Here is a 19,496-nt window from a genome sequence, read left to right as displayed (position 1 = left end):
CTTGTAGGCTGTGCCAACTATTAATGCATAGGTATCTTCCTCTGTCCCCAAACTCTGTCTCTACACTTTTCTTAAAATTGCAATACTTTTTGTAAGTCACAGATTTTAAGATGTTAACAGGCATTTGATTTTTTACCTTATTTTTTAATTGGAGTATAAGTGCTTTACAATGTTGTGTTAGTTTCTGCTGTACAATGAAGTGAATCAGCTATATGTATACATATATCTCTCCCTCTTGAGTGAAATGTAATATTTAACATATATCTCTCCCTTTTAAGCCTCCCCATCCCCATCCCTTGGAGAAGGCAATGGCACCCCACTCCGCTACTCTTGCCTGGAAAATCCCATCGATGGAGGAGCCTGGTAGGCTGCAGTCCATGGGGTTGCTAAGAGTCAGATACGACTGAGCGACTTCACTTTCACTTTTCACTTTCATGCATTGGAGAAGGAAATGGCAACCCACTCCAGTGTTCTTGCCTGGAGAATCCCAGGGACAGGGGAGCCTGGTGGGCTGCCATCTATTGGTTCACACAGAGTCAGATATGACTGAAGTGACTTAGCAGCAGCAGCAGCAGCAGCAGCAGCAGCAGCAGCTGCATCCCCATCCCTCTTGCCTAGGGCACCTCAGTCTTTATTTTTTAGAGTTGTGTCACCTGTATGGTTTAGGAAGCTACTCTTGGTAGTGGCTGAAGGACAGTGTTATTGAGAGCACAAGTGTTACTCACTTGACTGAAAAAAGGGGTCAAAGAAGAGGCAGGGAACAGAAATAAAGGGAGTTTTGAAATGTTTTATTAGAGTTAGGCCAAGTTTTAGGAATCAGCACTGAATTTCTCCTCCACCTCATGTTCTCTGTCCCTTCTCTCTTTTTCTTCTCACCTCCCTCTTCTTTCTCCTTCCTAAACTTTGAGATTTTTATTTGCCAGATCCAAACTCAGGCAAAAATCATTTATTCTACCCTTAAAATATGCTCAAGTTAAATATAGTCCAAGGACTTCAGACCATGGGAAATAGTTGCTTAGTAACAAACTTTGTTATTTTATACGACTCATGACAACACAATTCCCAGGTTGGGAGTCTGCTCCTATTTCATAGGTCAGTGGCCTACCTCTCTGCTTTCCATTTCCACCTCATTAAAATAAAAATCAAGATGTTCTAGTAAATTCCTTTCACTGATTACCCTGTTGTTGGTTGTATTCTCAAATACCTGGGAAGAAAATTAATTAACTTCTTCAGAGTTCTAAAACTGTGCATATCCTTGGAAACCAATGTTGTATTTAACTTCAGGCATGATGGATTGATCTAGTGCTCTGTTATACTTGAGGTTTCAGATAAATGATTTATAAGAAGAAAAACAGGCATCATTTTGTTTATGATTTATGAGCTTTGATCTTTAATCCTGAATTTTTATATCATTAGTCTCGAGAAAGGGATATTATAAGACAGGTGCAATGAAATTTCAAATATTTTCACACGTATAAATCAGTTTATTATCCATACTTCGGCCATAGGTTTTATGATAGAGCACATAATCATGATGGAGAACACAATCTTTAACCCCAGTGTAATTTCTCAAATACACGTATTTGCCAAATTGCATAACCATATGTATATTCTCATAGGTATAGATATATATGTATGTGTGTGAGAAATCAGTTTAAGTATAGGTGAAGATTGCAGTTGAGAAATAGCTTATTCAAAGGAATTTAATGATGAAATACAAATAACCCATGTAGAAAATAAATGCATTTTTAATATGTGAGGTCACCTACGTTTTATAAAATGGAAAGATTTTCAAGGATTTATTGACCTAGGTTCAGGAGAATTGCCTTTCTCCTTGCCAGGCCCCAGTAAATGAATAGGTTAGTTTTTTATAAACGAGTGAGCAAGAGGCCCAGAACTCTATAGAGACATCAGTCAGAAACATTTTTCAAAGTTCTCTTTTTTCTGACTCAACATAACATTGAAAAATGATTATACATTACCCAGCCTATTTTTTCAGTATTCTCTGAGTGTTCTTTCTCCTTGAAGAGTTTCAGAGGTTCAAGCTAAGTTTGAAGCTCCATGTTGGGAGGCGCAATGTGGCTTGTCTCCCTGGAAACCACCTGTTCACCACTGCCTTTCCCGAGGTGCCTGGCCTTCGCCTCTACAGGCAGGATAATGAAGAGTTGTCAGAGGTTCAACAGAGAAGCAGTACCAGCAGGATATGTATTAAAAGATTCACTGCAAGGAATTTCTTTGAGCATTTGTGGGGGTTGGCTAAGCAAATTCAAAATCCAGACAAGGCTAGAATTCTTGGGCATGAATGGAAACTATTATTCACAGGTGAAATCTGTTCTTTATCAGGGAAGTTTTGGCAGTGATTCTAGAGGCCTTTCACCTGATTGAATCAGGTCCACCCAGATTATCTAAGATAATAGCTCTCTCATGTTTGGCTTTTATACATCATAAACAGGTAAGAGATAATAATCTCCCTTACTTAGAGTCAATTGGTTATGAATTTTAATCACATCTTCAAATTACCTTCATAGCAACAGCTGGATTAGTATTTGATTTGATTAGTATTTGAAAACTGTAGACAATAGCTTAACCAAATCCACACAAAGTCCATCACATCATAATGATGATATACTGTTATAGCATTGATTTTCTCATTTGGGGCACCCAAAGGCAAATGCTCTTATAAGTTGATGCAGGATCAAGATACTAAGGACATTCTCATGCTTTGTGGATTTTTTTCCTCCCTGTTTCTATAATTGAGCCCTGTCTTATGTGCATCCTACTAACAGTTCTACCAATTTCATTTATTCACAAGTGGAAGAAGCATCACCAGGAATTTTTGGCACTGGCACAAAAGGGTTCCTGTTGAAAGTTTTGCTTTTTAAGTTAGTTAGTGATTTTGTCTTTATATTGTTTAAAATATAAAATATAGTTTCATGGTTTAGGATATTTTTACTTCAGTTCAGTTGCTCAGTCATGTCCGACTTTGCGACCCCATGAATTGCAGTACGCCAGGCCTCCCTGTCCATCCCCAACTCCTGGAGTTCACCCAAACTCATGTCCATTGAGTCAGTGATGCCATCCAGCCATCTCATCCTCTGTCATCCCCTCCTCCTCCTGCCCCCAATCCCTCCCAGAATAAGGGTCTTTTTCAATGAGTCAACTCTTTGCATGAGGTGGCCAAAATATTGGAGTTTCAGCTTTAGCATCAGTCCTTCCAATGAACACCCAGGACTGATCTCCTTTAGGATGGACTAGTTGGATCTCCTTGCAGTCCAAGGGACTCTCAAGAATCTTCTCCAACACCACAGTTCAAAAGCATCAATTCTTCGGTGCTCAGCTTTTGAGATCAGATTAATTATATTCTTTGCAGCCAAAGGTGGAGAAGCTCTATACAGTCAGGAAAAACAAGACTGGGAGCTGACTGTGGCTCAGATCATGAACTCCTTATTGCCAAATTCAGACTTAAATTGAAGAAAGCAGGGAAAAACACTAGACCATTCAGGTATGACCTAAATCAAATCCCTTATGATTATACAGTAGAAGTGAGAAATAGATTTAAGGGACTAGATCTGATAGATAGAGTGCCTGATGAACTATGGATGGAGGTTTGTGACATTGTACAGGGGACAGAGATCAAGACCATCCCTATGGAAAAGAAATGCAAAAAAGCAAAATGGCTGTCTGAGGAGGCCTTACAAATAGCTGTGAAATGAAGAGAAGCAAAAAGCAAAGGAGAAAAGGAAAGATATAAGCATCTGAATGGAGAGTTCCAAAGAATAGCAAGAAGAGATAAGAAAGCCTTCCTCAGCGATCAGTGCAAAGAAATAGAGGAAAACAACAGAATGGGAAAGACTAGAGATCTCTTCAAGAAAATTAGAGATACCAAGGGAACATTTCATACAAAGATGGGCTTGATAAAGGACAGAAATGGTATGGACCTAATAGAAGCAGAAGATATTAAAAAGAGGTGGCAAGAATAAACAGAAGAACTATACAAAAAAGATCTTCATGACCCAGATAATCATGATGGTGTGATCAGTCACCTAGAGCCAAACATCCTGGAATGTGAAGTCAAGTGGGCCTTAGAAAGCATCGCTATGAACAAAGCTAGTGGAGGTGATGGAATTCCAGTTGAGCTATTTCAAATCCTGAAAGATGATGCTGTGAAAGTGCTGTACTCAATATGCCAGCAAATTTGGAAAACTCAGCAGTGGCCACAGGACTGGAAAAGGTCAGTTTTCATTCCAATCCCAAAGAAAGGCAATGCCAAAGAATGTTCAAACTACTGCACAGTTGCACTCATTTCACAAGCTAGTAAAGTAATACTCAAAATTCTCCAAGCCAGGCTTCAGCAATATGTGAACTGTGAACTTCCAGATGTTCAAGCTGGTTTTAGAAAAGGCAGAGGAACCAGCGATCAAATTGCCAACATCCTGTGGATCGTGGAAAAAGCAAGAGAGTTCCAGAAAAACATCTATTTCTGCTTTATTGACTATGCCAAAGCCTTTGACTGTGTGAATCACAATAAACTGTGGAAAATTCTGAAAGAGATGGGAATACCAGACCACCTGATCTGCCTTTTGAGAAACCTGTATGCAGGTCAGGAAGCAACAGTTAGAACTGGACATGGAAAAACAGACTGGTTCCAAATAGGAAAAGGGGTATGTCAAGGCTGTATATTGTTACCCTGCTTATTTAACTTATACAGGATATTTTATATAATAATTATTAAAGAGATGCAATATTCTAGGTAAATATAAGACATCTTTAAATCATTAAAGTCTATACTTTTTTGGAGGGTATTTTTATTATAGCACTTTTACGTGGATATGATAGAGGTTAAATTAACTAATGCTTTTACCCAATATACTGTACAATTATGCCATAATCTTTGGTTTTGAATATAAGAATATATTCTATTTACAAATAAAATAAATATTGTTGTTGGGATAGTCAATTAAAGAAAGACACTTTTGGGAAAGAAATCGGTCTAACAATCACATTGTCGGAGGAAACAATCATCACAGACCTGAGTCTTTTCATGTCTTAAAATGCTTATATCGTGTCATGTGAAACAAAAGTCTGTTTGAATTCTGTCTCTAGTCAAGATATGAGACTAAATTATGAAGAAGTCATCATTTCAGTCAGAGCAAAAGAAGAGGCAAAACAATAGATTTCTTCAGAAACTGAGGTTTTCTTAAGAATTGAAAAACATGTTTATTCTGTTTTTCCCCCCTCTCCAATCCCTCTTATTCCTTGTATGGCAGCTGCATTAATTAGCAGTTTTGTTCATGAATGTCTTGGAAGTACCTGAAGTAAACTCTAAAGCAGTTTGTTTGTTTGTTTTTCTAAGACCATGGTTAATCTATACCCAAGCTAAATAATTAAAACATTTTTATTAGTTTTCTCTCTGAAATTAATTGGGTCTTGTTGTCTTTGCTTTCCTGTATTATTTTATAGCAGAGTGGGAGCATGAACATACCTAATAGCTGTTTTGTAAATATTTGTTGATTGATGACAGAGGCTGGTTAGAAGAGTTTTAATGAATCATTAGAACATTAAATTAATAAATCATGACAACAATATTAATGTTGGCTTAGCTATTTCTAGACTCTGCTTTCATACGCACAAATAGTCCATTGGTGGCTTCAAATTCATTGCTTTACATATTTAATTAAATATAATCTAAATTAATTATAGAAAAAACTCCCCAATAAAAACTTAAAATTGATATCTTTACATGTCTTCCTACTCATCAACATATTACATAGGTTCAGGAAAAATATAATGCTGCCTTAGTGCACTCACTCATGATATGTGCACATTGAATCTAATTAATTTTTTACCTCATGAGCATAACCAAGGCAAACAATTTATCAGAGCACAGGGAGGTGTCAAAAGACTTGTTTTCCTTTGAAGGGAACTGATTATTTCCTAACTGACTAGCAATTTTGCTTCTCCAGCATTCCTCAGGCATATCTGAACTTACTTTCCCTGCTTATGATGTCTAAAAGAAATATGAGACAGAAACTTTTTCTCAGAAACCACTTTATAGTACTTTTTTACATTGAAATTTTCATTCTTTTAAAGATAGACTTGTTCCATCTTTGATGTAACCAAACATATAGCCAATAATTGTTTTTTATTGCTAATCACTAATTGCTGAAGGTGGTGTTTGACGGTTCTGGAGTTGGACTTCAGATGGCTTCTGGTGCTTTGCAAGAATGGAGATGTATACTGAGGAATCACAGAGCTGCCTTATTTTCCCTGTGGGTGCTTTCTCCTCTGAGCACATGGGCAGGTCCACAGAGTAAGAGAATCAAAGCCATCACCTCCTGATTCATTGTATTTCATGTGTTGTCTTATTGTGGGATTAAGAAAGAAGTGGTCCTTAGGGAACTGCCGGCTTGTGAAACAGGCAGATGTTCAGCAAGTGGTTGTAAATAGATGGAACTAGAGAGCACCAAAGCAGCATTAGGCTTAGAAGAAAGGAAAATGAGGGGCTGGGAGCCTAGGACTGAAATGTAAGAAGCTACAATGTTTTGAGGAAGAGGAATATATAAAGAATACAGAGAAAACAGCAATGATAGTTTGAGAGGAGATGGGAAAACTGTGAGTAATGGAAAGGAAAAAAAAAAAAAAAGAAAAGATTCTGTTTTGATGAGGAAAATGTGGACAACTGAGCTAAATAGTGAGGAAAATGAACACTGGGCCACCGTATTTCCTAAACCATTGCTCCCGCATCCTTCTCTACACTGAGGGCGACCACTGGAGATTCGATGCTCTCAAATTGATGTCACTCCATTTGTGTCCAATGAGTCAACAGTGGGCAGTGGTCAGAGGCGCACCAGTAGAGTGGTTTGACTTGAGCCCACATTGTAGCTGACTGAGAAGCCAATAGCAGAGTGTTCCCATAGAACATGCTATGTATGGGTCATTCTGCTTTCTATCCTAAGTGCCTCCTTCCGTGATGTCAGGGCCCTACCTGCTGCTAAGTGAACACTCAAGGTTCTGCAATCAGAGGAGTTCCCCCTGCCCGACCCCCACCCACCACCCCCTGGGAGAGTCCCTGACCTCAGGGATACAGGAGCTGCTGGTTGAATGTTCCAGCATGCCCTTCTTCAGACACAAATTCTGAAAGGTGTCCCTCGTATTGCACATTTTTCCTTCTTGTTCTCTCACTGAGGCTTCCTGAAATCACTCTTCAGATCAACTTTCTGTATTTGTTTCAGGTACAGCCTTCGAGTGCACGGGAACCCAAAGGAACATTGACTAGCAGCTGAAGGCAGATTTAGAATTTCAGGGATGGGTTTTGCTCATTTATTTGGAAGATGGGAGAGCCATGAATAAAGAAATTTAAACAGAAAGATCCAGGAGTGAAAGAGGCAGTGAGTACAAAGGAGAGAAAGGGATAATTGATAGAGTGGGTTGCCACAGGAATAGAAAGTGATGGAATTTCCTATATTGAGTGACCACTTTGAGTGAGAAGAGGGACACACACACACATTCACACACAAAGAAAAAAAATGGATGTAGTTAAATGTTTTGTAGATTTTATGATGGGGGACGTATGGAATTCTCTGGATGGCTTCTGTATTTTCCATGAAGTCCATTCATTAAAAAAAAAAAAAAAGATATATGCTTACAGAATGCCCATTACAAGCAGAAACTCTGCAAAGGACTTGATCCAGAGAGCAAGAGAGTTACCACTCTGTAAGGAAAACACACAGTCTTCAAGAAAGATATTTTTAAATGAATACATTTTATTTTTTTAAATTTTTTAAATTATTATTATTATTTTTTACTTTACAATATTGTATTGATTTTGCCATACATCAACATGAATCTGCCACGGGTGTACACGTGTTCCCCATCCTGAACCCCCCTCCCACCTCCCTCCTCATACCATCCCTCTGGGTCATCCCAGTGCACCAGCCCCAAGCTTCCTGTCTTCTGCATCAAACCTGGACTGGTGATTCGTTTCTTATATGATATTATACATGTTTTAATGCCATTCTCTCAAATCATCCCCACCCTCCCTCTCCCACAGAGTCCAAAGGACTGTTCTATACATCTGTGTCTCTTTTGCTGTCTCGCATACAGGGTTGTCGCTACCATCTTCTAAATTCCATATATATGCATTAGTATACTGTATTGGTGTTTTTCTTTCTGGCTTACTTCACTCTGTAAAATAGGCTCCAGTTCCATCCACCTCATTAGAATTGATTCAAATGTATTCTTTTTAATGGCTGAGTAATACTCCATTGTGTATATGTACCACAGCTTTCTTATCCATTCATCTGCTGATGGACATCTAGGTTGCTGTTCAGTGGTTGTATCCGACTTTGTGATCCCATGGACTGCAGCATGTCATGTAATATAGTGTATTTATATTCCAAATAAGTAAAACTTTGTAAAGACTATGAAATGACATAGAAATATAGCTATGTTACAATGTGAAGTGAATGAAATAAACCACTGGCTTTTATAAACAGCCACTGTCCTGGCTATTATAAACAGTGCTGCGATGAACATTGGGGTACACATGTCTCTTTCAATTCTGGTTTCCTCGGTGTGTATGCCCAGCAGTGGGATTGCTGGGTTGTATGGCAGTTCTATTTCCAGTTTTTTTGATTTACTTAAAAATTTTATTTACAATTTAAAGAAGAGAGAACCTTGACAGAAATCTGGTTACTGTCTCTTTGAATTCCATTTAGTAAATGTGCAAAACAAAGTGGAATTTAAATATTGTTTTGAGGAGTTTACATAATGGAAACTATATATTATTATTTAAGAACATTAGGAAAATGCAGAATTTAGGAAAATTCTACCTGTGATTTCACTGAGACAGTCATTATTTACATTTCTACTCATGATCCACCAGTTTTCATACATACATTTAAAAAATAGTTATAATTGTATTATACACATACATATGTGGTTTATTTTATTCACTTCGCATTGTAACATAGCTATATTTCTATGTCATTTCATAGTCTTTACAAAGTCTTACTTATTTGGAATATAAATACACTATATTACATGACATGCTGCAGTCCATGGGATCACAAAGTCGGATACAATCACTGAACAGTAAAATTACATAGTTAACTGTTTTCCTCTTCATAGCATGTAGAATTTCACTGTATATGTGGCTGTGCTCAGTTGCTTCAGTAATGTCTGATTCTTTGCAACCCTATTGACTGTAGCCTGCCAGGTTCCTTTGTCCATCGGCTTCTCAGGCAGGAATACTGGAGTGGATTGCCATTTCCTTCTCCAGGGGATCTTCCTGACACAGGGATTGGACCCGGGTCAACTGCATCACAGGCAGATTATTTACTGCTGAGCCACTGGGAAGCCCAGAGTTTTTCTGTACTGTTTTAATATTATTTAAATGTAGTTTTTGAGTAGATACTATATTCACATGGCTCAGAATCCAAAATATTCATAAGGGTAAACTTTAAAAACACTCTCACCCTCTCAGATACCAGTAGAGACCTATATAGTATGTAAATTAGTCTCTGAAAAGGTGAGTTGGCAACTTCTCTCCCTCTCATTCAGCCTCTCATAACAGCCTGGCATTCCTTCATCAGGGCTCTAGGAAGACTGTCTTCAGGAGTCACTAGGGTGATCAACAAATAATACATTTCATATTCCTGCTACTGTTCTTATTGCCCTAGGTAACACTGTTAAGGGTAACCTTGAGGAGACCTTGGTTTCAAGCCTTAACTAGTCTCATGCTTCTTCCCATGGACATTTCAATGGCTGTTGTTGCTGCCTGGTAGGACTATATCTGGATAGCTGGAATGGGGCTTCCCTGGTGGCTCAGTGTTTAGGGAAAAAAAAAAAATCTACCTGCCTGGATCAGGAAGATCCTCTGGAGAAAGAAAAGGCAACCCATTCCAGTGTTCTTGCCTGGGAAATCCCATGGACAGAGGAGCCTGTAGGGCCACAGTTCCTGGAGTCACAAAGAGCTGGACATGACTTAGCGATTAAACAAGAACAGCACAGTTGGAATGGTCTTCTAACACCACCTAATATGGCCCATCTTTGACCCAAAGTGGATGTTATTAGTAATTATAAAAGGACAACAGGTACATATTGCTTGAGCCACCTGGCACCTGTGGTCATCTTATTATAGCAGGGGCTTTTTGTTCACTGATAGTAGATTAGTTCCTTGATTGCTTACAGCCTGCTTCCTTAAAAACCTCAGAAAAAAGCCCATCTGGATGAAAAGAACATACTAAGGTACTGTAGCATGCCAAGTCCACCCAAATCATTCTTTGATTCTGACAAAGGATGGACGCTTGGTTGGGCGCAAATTAATGTTGGCTCCCCTTTTGCCAGAGTCTTGTTTATGATGCTATGGTGTTGGCTGCCAATAGTTCTAGAACTCCTTTTCCCTTATTTATTTATTCATTTTTATTGGAATATAGTTTCTTTACAATGTTTTAGTTTCTACTGAACAGCAAAAAGGATTAGTTATACATATATACATATATCCCCACTGTTTTGGGTTTCCTTCCATTTAAGATACCACTGTGCATTAAGTAGAGCTCCCCATGCAATACATTATGTTCTCATCAGCTGTTTACTTTGCACATATTACCAATAGTGTATATGTGTCAATCTCAATCTCCCAATTTCTCCTACCCCACTTTTTGCCAATCCCAGTCTTCCAATTCCTCCTATCCCACCTCACCTCTTTTCCCCTTGGTATCCATAAATTTGTTCTCTATGTCTGTTTCTCTATTTCTACTTTGTAAATAAGATAATCTATGCAATTTTTCTAGATTCCACATATATGTGTTAATATACAATATTTGTTTTCCTCTTTCCAACTTACTCGTCTATATGACAGTCTCTAGGTCTATCTCAGTTCAGTTCAGTCGCTCAGTTGTGTCCGACTCTTTGTGACCCCATGAATCGCAGCACGCCAGGCCTCCTTGTCCAACACCAGCTCCCGGAGTTCACCCAGACTCATGTCCATCGAGTCAGTGATGCCATCCAGCCATCTCATCCTCTGTCGTCCCCTTCTCCTCCTGCCCCCAACCCCTCCCAGCATCAGAGTCTTTTCCAATGAGTCAACTCTTCACATGAGGTGGCCAAAGTACTGGAGTTTCAGCTTTAGCATCATTCCTTCCAAAGAAATCCCAGGGCTGATCTCCTTCAGAATGGACTGGTTGGATCTCCTTGCAGTCCAAGGGACTCTCAAGAGTCTTCTCCAACACCATAGATCTATCTAAGTCTCTACAAATGACCCAGTTTTGTTCCCTTTATTCCATTGTATGCTGTTGTATGTATATCTTCTTTATTCATCCCTCTGTTGACAGACATTTAGGTTGCTCCCATGAAAAGGGGAATCAAAAGAAAGCTGGAATAGCAATACTCATATCAGACAAGATAAACTTTAAAGACAATTGCAAGAGACAAGGAAGACACTACTTAATGATCAAGGGATCAATCCAAGAAGAAGATATAACAATTGTAAATATCTGTACACTCAACATGCTGCTATTGCTGCTAAGTCGCTTCAGTCGTGTCCGACTCTGTGAGACCCCATAGACGGCAGCCCACCAGGCCCCACTGTCCCTGGGATTCTCCAGGCAAGAACACTGGAGTGGGTTGCCATTTCCTCCTCCAATGCATGAAAGTGAAAAGTGAAAGTGAAGTTGCTCAGTCGTGTCTGACTCTTAGCGACCCCATGGACTGCAGCACCTATTTCCTTCAATGCTAAGAAGTCCACCGAGATTGTACAAACTGAAGCTGAAGGGAAAAAGTAAAGTTCATGGTGGCCAGAAGTGGCTGCCAAGGGCCTAAAGTTACAACTTGTCATTTTCCCATACCATGTCAGAAAAAGTGAACATTTAAGGAAAAGTGTGGTGACAGACTTTGTGGCTATATTTTCACTGTATATTTTGTTGTCTAGTATTATTTGCAGATCACAGATAAAGGAAACATATTTTATAACATTTGGTTTATAATATTTTTATATTAAGCATAACAAATAAATTAGCAAAATGAATTTAAAACAACTGCAAACATTCTGAGACTGGTATATTTGTTTTCACTTAATTGTTTTTATCATGATTTTATATGTGTGCATAAGTCACAAAAGACACTAGAAAAAATGTTTTTATGTCTCTGCCTGACTTGATCTAGATGTTAAGCAAGCAATTGCTTGAAAGACATTGATGAACTAAATTCTGATATTTTAAGTGTCTGAGAAATTAAATTAGAAACTGAAAGCCAGACTTGTCTTACACTTTCCAAAGATGCATAAGCATTGTACTTTTTTTTTATTGTGGGATTATTTCACATTGCTCTCTTGAGCTCTCAGCATTAGGCCATCTACCACAACTAAATGTTATAATCAATTCATAGATGAACTCCTAAAGAAAACGAATGTTCCCGAATTCCATAAAGATTGACGATGCCTGTGAAAGGATGGCATATATTTTGTGACAGAGTAAAATTTCTTATCTGTCCTGGGAGCTATTGACTGCAGACACATTGCTATTCAAGCAGTGGTAGTTAATGATTTAATCTTTATTAATAGGAGAAAAGATTCCATTCATTTAATATGCAGGTTATTTGTGATGCTAAATGCAATGTAATTGATGTAATTTAAAAGTTCCAGGGATAATGTCATGATTAATTCATCTGTAAACAATCTGGCATCTTTCATTTTACTGAGGCAGGCAAAAATTTTTAACTAGCTGAAATGTGGGTAAGAACATTTATGACAATAATTATCATTTAAAAATATAATGCAGTATGAAAGATGAATGTCCTACGGGGCATTTTGCATTTGCTGTAAGGTCTTAAGAGCCGTAATGCAGCATGATTCATTGTCTCTGTATGAAAGAAACACGAGGCCAGCATAACTAGCTTTGTGTCTTTGAGCTGGATGAGGTTTTAGAATTTCATGAGAGAGGTTACTGAGCATATTTCAAGGGTCGGTTTTTTGAGAGTTTTGCTACCGCTATGCAACTATTCATTCATTGTATCATTTATTCATCCATTCAATAAATATCATGAAGTGCCTTTTAAAGGACAAATGCTTGGAAGGGACTGAGGATATGTATACATAGATTGTTTCTGCCATCAAAGACATCTCAAGTAAGAAGATAAAATACAGTTAATATACCATGGTGTGCATAAAGTGGATACTATGGTAACCTAGGCTTGGGGGAACAGGCTGGAGGCACTGACGTGTGTTTTATTTAAATTTAAATTTACTTAAAACTGCATCTTACTTAAAGGATGAAAGTCAATTCTAAGAAAGTTTTTGCAGGCAGAGAAGATGACATGCAAAAGCATAAGTTTTAAAAACAAAACCAAACAAATGTGTTATTTACAAAATTAAGAAGAGTTATTAGAGCATCATAGGCAAGGCAAGGAATGTTGTGGAGCTGGATTGGGGGGTGCGGGTGGAAAGGTTCTAGCATGTGGAAGGCAACATGGACTCTACTCCAGAAGCCAGGCCTCTCTCTGTGGAGTGTGAAGAGTCGTGGGAACACCATTATTTTGAGTAGATAAACTTGGAGATTTGAAAGGGTTCAGACTAGAAGCACAGAGAAAATGGTTAGGATTCTGTTGATGGCATCTGGGGAAGAGATGGGCTATGGGTGAAACTTGAGAGTGAATGGGACACTTCAGCATACATTTGCTGGGTCAGAAACATAGAGAACAAAGTGCGAGTTAAGTTTTATTAGGGGTCAAAATGAGGACTGAAGCCCAGGAGTTAGCATTTCAGAAAGATCTGAAAAACTGTTCCAAAGAGATGGGCGGAAGGTCAATATATAGGTGGTGAAGGTTGAGGGGAGCAGAGTACATGCAATCAAGCACTTTTTTTTTTTGCAGAAGGTTTATGCTAGGCTTCCCTGGTGGCTCAGAGGGTAAAGCGTCTGCCTGCAATGTGGGAGACCCAGGTTCGATCCCTGGGTCGGGAAGATCCCCTAGAGAAGGAAATGGCAACCCACTCCAATGTTCTTGTCTGGAGAATCCCACTGACAGAGGAGCCTGGTAGGCTACAGTCCATAGGGTCACAAAGAGTTGGACATGACGGAGTGACTTCACTTCACTTCACTATGCTAGTCATGAGGAGGAGATGTCACCATGAAGGATTTCTGTGTTTTTCTAGATATGCAGAGATACAAGAATTGGGCTCATAAAATCAGCTCCTGAAAATAACTATCTGAAGACCTGTCCTTCCAGTTTTTCCCAGAGTACAGACTGCTTCATTTCTGCTTTCCACCCTCAACTGCTTTCAGAGGGTGTTGAAGGTCAACCACTGTAGCAACATGTGATTTAATCCTTGTAGAGAGGTAGATGGTGAGTGCCCATGGCAAGTGCCAACTTGTACTCAACAGTGAGTAGAGGAGTGGATGGAGCTGGGAGATGAGATTGAAATGGAATAGTTGATAGTTGTGTCTTGGAGAGAATGTAGCCTGAATATTGAGTGCCCTGAATCCTTAGCTTGCCATTGACCATGACCAAAGTTGCAATTGGGTATGTATACAAAAGACAAAAAGTAGTTCAATGATTGCTTATTATTATTGGCTAAAGCTTTTACCCCAAACTCCAATGTATTCTTCTATGGAAATAACTGAGTTCATAAGGCGAGCTCTTCAAATACAGGTCTGCTTGTAAAACCAGTTGCATCAGTGAATGGAGGAGAGGGATTAACTCCAGGGCCTTCTCTTGTGAAGAGAGAATAGAAGTGGAGTCGAGGATATATGTCAGTCCTAATCTCCCCATTCGTCCCACCCTCTCCTTACCCCCCGCCTCATGTCCACATGTCCATTCTGTCTGTCTATCCCTGCCTTGCAAATAGGTCCATCTGTACCATTTTTCTAGATTCCACATATAGTTAATAAACAATTTTTGTTTTTCTCTTTCTGACTTACTTTGCTCTGCATGACAGTCTCTAGGTCTATCCACATCTCTGCAAATGACCCAATTTTATTCCTTTTTATGGTTGAGTAATATACCTTTGTATATGTGTACTACATCTTTATCCATTCCTCTGTTGATGAACATTTAGGTTGCTTCCATGTTCTGACTATTGTAAAAAGTGCTGCAGTGAATATTGTGGTACATGTATCTTTTTGCATTATTGACATATATAACTATTATGTGTAAAACAGACAGCTGGCAGAAATATGCTGTATAGCACAGGGAGCTTAGCTCAGTGTTCTGTGATGATGTAGAGGAGTGGGATGGCAGGGTCCAAGACAGAGGGGTTTAAGCATACATAGCCAATTCACTTCATTGTACAACAGAAACTAATAAGACATTGTAAATGAATTATACTCCAATTAAAGAGAATGGAGTAGAGTCATATATCCACAGAATAGGTTCCAGCAGGTGGACTTTTGCAAAGGTGAGGGAGTTAGAGGATATTTGTTTTACATAAGAAACATAGTAGCTTATAAGGTCTTGACAAATGTTAACTGTTTAAATGCTTTTTCAAATTCCATGAGATAAAAATTGTTACAGATGAAGGAAGAAAGTTACAGCAAGAGTCAGTACATTGCCCAAGGTCACACTGCTGTGAATAGAAGAGCCAGGATTTGAACTTAGGCAGTCTGGCTGCAGAGACCTTGCTCTTTCATGCTCTTAATATGCTATATTATATAATTTGGGGGATTTACCATACGACCATAGTGTAGTGATTGAACGTTATCATTTGGGACCTCTTGGATTCAATCCTGCTTAATAATAATTAATGAGGTCCTTCCATTTAGAACTTTAGAAATACAACACTAGTTTAGTTTTGGAAAACTCACACTGAGTTTTACACCACTTTATATATAATGTTAAAAATAATATACAGGTGCAATTATACAACTTCATTGGTATTCTTAGCCTTGAACTTCTACACTGGATCACCTTCAAGAATGAGAAATCCAGGACTAGAAGAGAATGCATATGTTTCAGGATGAGCATAAAGAAAAATGGTATAATGAGGTGGGGATTCAACTGGAGACTAGTAAAAGGCATGTTAATCAGTTGTGAAGCCTGTCAGAGTCTGAACAGCAAACACTGGCGCTGGACCAACTGGTCTGGCTTTATGATTTGACTTTCAGAAGCAACAGTCAGTAAAAAGGGAGCCTGGTGTGTGTGTCTGTGTATCTGGGGTTGGAGAAATAAATGATCTTGTTTTTTCAGGGTTGCTGAGGGGAATTTCAGTAAGGCAGATGGAAAAGTGAGCAGTTGGAATTTTAGGAATACATATTTACATAGTTTTGTACAGTTCAGTAATAATCCAGATAAATTGCCCGGGCCAGATGGTTGGTTTATCCAGACATGCTGTGTGCCTTTTTGTATGCAAATAAAACGTCTACATGTCAAGAGAGCTTTGGGAAGAGTCCAAAAGAAAGCAGCCAATTCAGCCTAAAAGGTGATAAATTTAGGACCCAGGGAGGAAAATATTGGAGGTTGACAACATTGTTTCCTAATACATCCTAGTCATTTAATTTTAATAAATGAATGTGAACTTACTGATCACCTAACTGCTCTATAATAGATGTATTATGGCATAGTCATTTGCATAAGAATGTGGCAGAAGAGGCCAATAAAACTATAGTCTTTCTTCAATTTTTGGTTTATTCAAAACATTTCAATTTCCCCAAAACTAATCATTGAGAGGAAATTGAGAGGAAGCCCCTACGTGGTTAAGAAATTGTACTCTCACACTAGCCTGAAGAAAATGCCTGTTGGATCTAAGTTAGGAAGAAAAGTATAGCTAACCAGAATCGGAGTGAAAGTGAAATTTGCTCAGTCATGTTGGACTCTTTGCAACCCCATGGACTATACAGTCCATGGAATTTTCCAGGCCAGAATCCTGGAGTGGGTAGCCTATCGTTTCTCCAGGGAATCTTCCCAACCCAGGAATGGAATCTGATCTCCTGCATTGCAGGCGGATTCTTTACCAACAGAGCTACGGGAAAGAGGCCTGATATCATGATAAAACTCATAGCATCTATTTCACCTAAAGGTCCTGCCACCCTCAAAAACTGTCTTTATCAAATTATTCTCTCTCATTGAAGAGGTGGGTGAGTGGGTATGGGGGATGTGACTCTCGTAGTTTGGCCAGCACCTACCTTAAAAAGAACTGAAGATCAAACACTGCCGTTGATAATTTAGGACCAAGAAATTGTATTACTGAGCCATCTAGGATTAGGAATAAAGCAAAATGTGGAAGAGAAAAATGGTAAAATAGCATAAATTATGGGTAAGCAAAGAATTTCTCCTGGAAAAGTGAGGAGTCTAGAGCAGGCATTCCATGAATGAGACCAGATTGAGATTGATAGAAATTAGTTATTTTGCTGGAATGGTTTGAGTTATTTAATCATTTTAGTAAGCTTTTCTCTCCCCTGACCCTTCTCTTAATTGACTCTGAACCTCTGCCACAGAAGTAAGCACGTACATAACCTAAGTCTAGCCAATTACATCACTCCATCTGCCTGGCAACAGTGATTGGTCCAAGGAGTAGGCATGTGACCCAACAGAGCCAATGAGTTTTTTTTGGTATTGTTACCTGCACATTGATACCTGGACAGGCTTCCCAGGTGGCACTAGTGGTAAATAATCTGCCTGCCAACATAGGAGACATAAGGGGGTGGGGTTCAGTTCCTGGGTGGGGACGATCCCCTGGAGGATGAAATGGCAACCCACAGAGGAGCCTGCAGTCAGACATGACTGAAGCAACTTAGCATGCAGGAAGAAAGTATTTTTCCCCTGCAAGTTACTAAACCTAGCTGCTGTTGGTAGGTAATCTTCATTGGTCACTATGGACTTGGCCTACTGGCATTAGGAGAGAAAGAGCTGTCTCTCAAATGGAAACAAACAAAGGCAAGCAGAAATAAGAAACAAATGGAGAAAGGATCTCCGTTTCTATGTCTAGCCTGTCCTAACTTGGTTATTGACATCTTTCATGTCCCACTTTTAAGACTTTTCCCATTCCACACAAAATTAGCCACCTAGAAATAACCACTCCCCTTTTTTACCCTTGAGTTATCCAAGAATGTGTTTTTGAAAGAAAAGCATCAATAAGTAAGTGGTTTAAAAAAAATCAAATCATAGAAGGCTGTGGGAAAAAGGAGAGATTTTAAAATTAAAAACTTGAAAACATGTCAGTACTGAGAGATGGCAAGACCTAACATAAGAAGTGACATAAAATCTTGAGTCAGATTCTTCTTAGATCTAAGTGTTAGTCACTCAGTCATGTCCAACTCATTGGGACCCCATGGACTGCAGACCGCCAGGCTCCTCTGTGCATGGACTTTTTCAGGTAAGAATGTGGAGTGGGTAGCTACTCCCTACTCCAGAGGATCTTCTCAACCCTGAGATTGAATCTGGCTCCTGCGTTACAGGCAGATTCTTTACTATCTGAGCCACCAGGGAACCTTAGGCAGAGATAAAATGCTAGGTGTTTATTTTCCAGGCCGGTGTGCTTACTCAAGTGCAAAACTGGTCTATGTCTGACACAGAGTCACTTGGTATTCAATTAGTAGCTTTACATGCCCCACATGATGGCAGGAGCCATTTGTTTTATTCCAGTAATATAAACCACAGATAAGAATGCATGTGAGCATGCTAAGTGTCTTTCATGTCTGACTCTTTGTGACCCTCTGGACTGTAGCCCGCCAGGCTCCTCTGTCCATGGAATTCTCCAGGCAAGAATACTGGAGTGAGTTGCCATGCCCTCCTCTAGGGGATCTTCCCCACCCACAGATCGAACCTGCATCTCTTATGTCTCCTGCATTTGTAGGCGGGCTCTTTACCACTGGTGCCACCTGAGAAGCCCCCCAGATTAGAATAGGCCTTGGCAAATAGCAGTTGCTATATGAATGTTTTTTAGTAACTGTATGGTCATAAAATATTTTATGAGATTACATACTCAATCATACCTCCAAAGCTAAAATATCCTCTTTCACTGGGCTTTGAGAAAACCTTAGTGAATATTTATCAGAAAGAAAAAGATCAGGAAGAAAAGAAAGAGGTAACCAAATTAAAATCTTAGACATACCAAAAATGAGTGATAATAGATAATTCAGGTAATAAGAAGCTCTGCTAATTGGTTTCCAAGCAAGGTGAAGAATATCATGCTAGAAATGTCCTGTATCTCAAAGGGTAACACAGTAGCATTAAACTTCTCTCCTCTGCATTACAAATGCCATCTGCCTTTCCATGATACTATACTCCAAAGAATATGTTCTATATACTAAGTTTGTTAGATAAGCCACATGTGCTCTGTTTCAAATCACAGAGTAATAAAAGTGATTTAGTTCTTTGATAGATTTGCATAATTCCCTAACTGGGCTACCATTGATTCCCCTTAAGAAATGCATATACAGAACCTCTCTACAAAAAATAGAGTTTCTAAATTTCAGCTTCCTGTGTGGCTTGTGTTATTACTTTAAAGGAAAATAATCTCTAGCTGTTTTTTTTGTTGTTGTTCCCAGGAGTTTTTCCAATTCTTTATA

The sequence above is a fragment of the Bos indicus genome, chromosome 16 (genome assembly GCF_029378745.1).
Source record: "Bos indicus isolate NIAB-ARS_2022 breed Sahiwal x Tharparkar chromosome 16, NIAB-ARS_B.indTharparkar_mat_pri_1.0, whole genome shotgun sequence".
Lineage (NCBI taxonomy): Eukaryota > Metazoa > Chordata > Mammalia > Artiodactyla > Bovidae > Bos > Bos indicus.
Note: the sequence above shows the minus strand (reverse complement) of the source record.